The sequence below is a fragment of the Watersipora subatra genome, chromosome 11 (genome assembly GCF_963576615.1).
Source record: "Watersipora subatra chromosome 11, tzWatSuba1.1, whole genome shotgun sequence".
Taxonomy (NCBI): domain Eukaryota; kingdom Metazoa; phylum Bryozoa; class Gymnolaemata; order Cheilostomatida; family Watersiporidae; genus Watersipora; species Watersipora subatra.
The window spans coordinates 38,074,724-38,080,196 of record NC_088718.1 but is presented as its reverse complement, the minus strand read 5'-3'; positions in this window follow the sequence as shown (position 1 = coordinate 38,080,196).

Here is a 5,473-nt window from a genome sequence, read left to right as displayed (position 1 = left end):
TGATAGTCGCTGCGGGACTAGTATTTAATTCCAGCATGCAAAAACAAAGAGGTTTCTTTGTGAACATTTAAAAAGAGAAATAGGAACACTACGTCACAGAGTATAATGTCCTGATGCAAACGGTATAGGTTTGTGATAGTGTGATCATCATTATCATCGACGACCACCCAAGTATTGTGGCATCAATGCCGAGATACGACGATATAGTGTGAACCAGCCTTAACGCTGCAAGGTGAACCCAATAGTCGATATCAACTATAGTAACGATAGCAACTAGTGACGTGATTTCGCATGTATTTCCTTCTCAACATTTTAACAGCAATTCAGTTTTGTCAATTTTAATCTTCAAACATACTGGCAGTCAGATCATCTCAAACATCAAAAACAATCTCAATTGGTAGAGAAATGTGGCTATTTCTGATAAAATCTACTAAAATTCTGTTTAAGTTCACCTTTAATAAACATTGTAAGACAACTAAATTCAGCGTAAACACGATCACTAGCAATAATATATCTGGTATGTAGCCTATTATAGATGCAATATATGTAGTCCAATAGCTTACTACTTGTATTCTGGCAGATGAGTGTGCTGTGACAGAGTGTCACGTATGCCGACAAAGAGCAGAGAATAGCAATCTGCACAAAAAATTCCTAAAAAGACGGGAGGCAGTCAACAGGCGCAGGTGTTACAGTGTTGCTTCACTAAGCCGAATGTCCGAATCCCATGTGATGCAATCTTTTTTCACAATATCAAACCGAGGCCGCGGCGGACTGACGGACACGGCTCTTATTATAGTAAAGATTGCCTTTAACCAGATACTGTAAGAAGATGCGTGTAGTTCAGTAAACAAATTAACAATAGCGGTTTCATTTATCCAAACTCGAAATCTCATCTCCTATTAATCTTGTAGCTAGCTCTTATATGATAACAGTCATGATGGATTTGATACGGTAGGAATAATGACAACAAAGGTTATTTTGAATTTACTCGCTGATGCAAGATCAAGGCTACTATAGCCATTGCATTACATACAGCTCTCAGAATATCTAACTAAAGTATGTCAAGGTTACAGATGAGTACCTCTGTTTATATGATGGACAACAATATTAATCCCGCTGATTACAACTTGGTCTAGAAAATTTTATTATGATCAAAAATTGGGTTTTATATTCTCTTCTATTGACCATAACTTCATTTCAAACAGAAAATTTTGTCAAATCATAAATATTAAGATATTAACTTTATCTACACCGGTCAAGGCCATCTACACCGGTCAAGGCCATTTAAAGCTAATTAGACCATGAGACAAAAACAAAAAACCTTGAATTATGCGTATTGAAAAAAAACTCCTTTTGCATGAGGCTGGCATATGGCATAGGCTAATTATGCCGTACAAGAATTATAAAAAGGAACAACGCTTAATTAATCAAACAAGTGGTTTGAGATATAGTGTTAAAAATACCTTTCTCCGCTAAGATAACGAATATTAAGTAGAATGTTGTTACAAGGGCTAGCAAAGATGTTTTTAACAAAATTGCTGCAGGTTGTATGCATTTTGTTCATATCACGTAAATTAAAATGAGTTGAAAACCTATAAAAACTAAAAAACGTAAAATAAGCGTTTAGCTGTGAGAGAGTCAGAAGATGCAAAGGTTTCGAAAAAGCATTCTTTGGAGTAAGACCAATAAGCAAGTTTGAGAAAGAAAGTTTGAGATGAGTGTTAGTATCAGCGCCGTCAGCAGGTTATCAAACACGTTCTAGGGCTAACTTAGAGCTATGAGGGCGTCTAGTTCATTCCTCATCCTTAAATTAGTAATGCAGACTAATATAAAATTGTTAGGTGGACCATGAGAGTCAGCAGCACGCTAGTTTAGAGCCTTGGCTAAATAGACTGGCGAACTGCGGTAGCGAGTTTGGCAAAGGGTGTTGCGCCGATATTTGAATGGTTATTAAAAATGGGAAAAGTGCCCTCAGCGATGATAGAATTTGCCAATGAGAAACATGTTTATACAAAAGATTCTGACCAATATGCTAGTCCAAGTTTTGACGCTATTGAAAGAAGGTGCCAGATACTGGTCTGCTTCTTGCTTAACACTCTCTCTCTCTCTCTCTCTCTTTATTAACAATCTATTCATTTAAACTGTTTTGTAAGTTAGTTTCGCATGCACCAAAAAGAAAGAAAAGTGATCATGAAATCAACCAATCATAGAAGACCTTTTAAAACTTATGGGTAACCTTTGGCGACGTTCGTACAATTAATAGCTGGCCATAGTTCGAGTTTACCAAACTAATATGTGTGCTTTCATATGCGTAATGAAAAAGTTTAAAAGTGAGAGTTGAAAAAGATTTACAATACTTCCTGTTATTTGTTCATGAGCGTTTTGAGCAAGCAAAGCCACATTACGAATTACTCTACTCCCCTTTCCTTTGAAATGGATTCACGACTTTTCCACAGCGAATAACAGTTACATTTACGGAAGGGGCATATCGTTTATCCTCAAATCACATGACCAGAAAACATAACTCAATTGAAATTTAAACTGAGTAAGCTAAACTATCTTTTATTGTGTAAATTGTGTAACTTAATGTATATGACGTGAATGAATTTTACATCAAGGGCCACACGCATGGGTCTCACAGTTAATCTATGCCAAATTGAAACAATTTTGCAAAGTTTTTCAAAGATTATGGTTGATGTAATTTTTAGCATTATCACATCACCATTTCTGCTTGCTGGTGCATCGACTGCGCTATGGCTACCTTTTAACCCATTAATGAACCTGAACATTCTTTGACCAATTCAACACTGTTCCTATTATAAAGTTGTCGATGCGCGTTAGTCATTCAGTATCAATAGGTAAATTAGGTTTAAAATATTGGAAAGTATATTTCTATTGAAATTGTACTTTTATTGCCAAGTCAGATCATACTTTGAAAAAATAGATGGACAAGCTTTTTTGCAGAGTTACAACCGGATTATCAGCGTGATGACTAAGCCTATTGTTTTACATTAATCTTCAGCAATGTGACACTCAGTTATCGTAACAAATCTTCATGGCACCAACAAGTTATTGGCACAGAGTCATTTGCCTTGTCGGCTCACTAGGGTTATACACAACAAAGCATTTAAATTGCGCAATTCAAAAAGCAACAAAACAAATCATGAATTGGCAATTGTTGAGCTACAATTAGAGGCCATGCTCAATTGCATCATCTATACCAAAAAGTCTCACCTAAGTGAGCTTCCCTTAATGATAGGTTAATATAGAACATAATATGTGACATAGAGTTAATAGGTTAACGTGTGGCTTATATCATGTTATATGTGAAACAAACGCTAAAATTAAAAGGTTATATTAACAAACTTTAGTCATTGAAAAGCCGATGCACAAAAAGCTGAAGAATTTTCCAAGCATCTTCGGAGCCTTTTACGTGTGTACACACAGCTTTTTGGAAATCATGCCGGTGAAAGTTAAAGCTTGTAAATAAATAGTAAGTAGCTGCTAATTAAAAAAAAATTATAAACCTCAATCGAAGCTAACAGGAGACGGGCGTTATTGACGACGGTCACATTAGTGACATTACATCTTACATTTGCAAGCTGAATAACTCGATAGGCTTAGTTCGGCATATCAGCTATTGAAACTCAGAAAAAAAGTAGAAGTTGATGTGAGTTTGCTAAATAATACAAAAGGTTGTTTTGATCTATTATCAACTTCTAAGCTTGCGTGAGATTGCGTTTAGGTTCGTGTAAAAATATTAAAAAGTAATAAATGCGAGTAAAGAAAATAAGTAGTTAGTAGGATCGTGTTTACAAATAAGCATAAATACCATGCAAATTCATAAAGCTCGAAAAAAACAATGCCTTACCTTCTTTCCTTGCGGTCAGTGCAAAGACTCAGCCTGCCCTAGCATTCAGTGTTAAAAAGATTTAGAAGTAAGCCTGTAATATCTAGCAGGTTGCAAATAAATCCAAGTCTAAAGCGGAAGCTTCGTTTCGCGGCTATGACGTTTCTTAGAAACAACAAACATAGCCGCTTGATTCGCATTTTTATTGGCGTCGGAAACGCAACAAATGTTCTTGTCCAACAGAAACACTTAGTCTAATACTTGTTTAGCTCCGCCCAGAAACGCCCTCTTATTCAGAATGAACAACACACCGCGATCAGTGAATCTTGTCGAAGAAATATAGTTGCATCTTGTGAATACTTGCAACTATATTTCTACTACAAGATGTAAATCTGCATTTGGCAGATGCTTTTTAAGTTTTTAAATACAGAAGGAAATTAGCAAATTAATCTAGTTTAACTAATCATGTTCCTTTACTGCTCTAATAAAAAAGTATATTCTGTCTCATTACTCTAGCATTTCTAATGCGCATCAAATACTAATAGTGTTCCCTATTGTTCTCAGTGGTTACATAAACAAAGGAAATGTCTCTGTATTATTAGTTCTTATATGAAGCTGCATAAAAGAGTCTACAGCAGACATGATAGAAAGATTCAGCCTTCTATGTGTATCCAAAATAACTCCAAATGGTTAAATCTAACTATTTATACCTAGTGCTCATGAAGTATTTCATATCGTACATATGAAGGCTTTTAACAATTGTATATATGACATTTATCACTTTTTGTTTTTCCATTATGCGGTGTCAGGCGTGACGCTATGTATTACATTAAGCACAACGTAAAGTAGTTCATTCTATAATGAGCATGAATTTGCCTTAGGCTTGCTAGTGACTGGAAAGTATTCAAGCAGTAAACACTACAAACCTAGAGTAAGAATGCTTCATCTTCTTTAGCAATCGGCTCAAAACTACTGGTACAGATATGATGCTCTGCTTGACCTGACGCTTTGTGGGACCAGAAATTACGGATGATAGTTGCAGTTGATGATGTCGAAGCCTGGACTCTGTGATAATTTGAGAGTACTAACTATATTACAGAAAATGTAAAATAGTCAAAAATGTTTAGGTTGAACTTAGTCTGAGGTCGGTTAATATTCAGTAATTAAATTATTGACAGCATGATGATTTTCCATTGAAGAAAAATAAAAGGCCTCCCGCATTTTTTAGATTTACTTTTGTTACTCTGCTGACTCTATTGCTTCACTTTGAACCAAAACTGTCAAAATTATTAAAAGGCGACACCAAGCATTTTTATTGTCAGCTAATTTACTATTCTGTTGTTATGTATGAAAATATAGCTTTTCTCTAAAATCAGACACATTTTCTTAGGGGTAGCTCAAAAGAACTTCTTTAGACCATACAAAGTTTTAGACAAAAAGGAACAACTACAATATTATCACTTGCAACAAAATTTGACATTCACTTCCTCAGCTTCAATCGCTTTGTGATAATAAAAGTGGATATTACCACTTAAGAGTTGTCTGTTTTGCTTGACAAAGATAAGACAACTTTCAATATGAGTTAAAAAGCTGCCACTTATGTGCAAGGTGCGATTTGGTAAT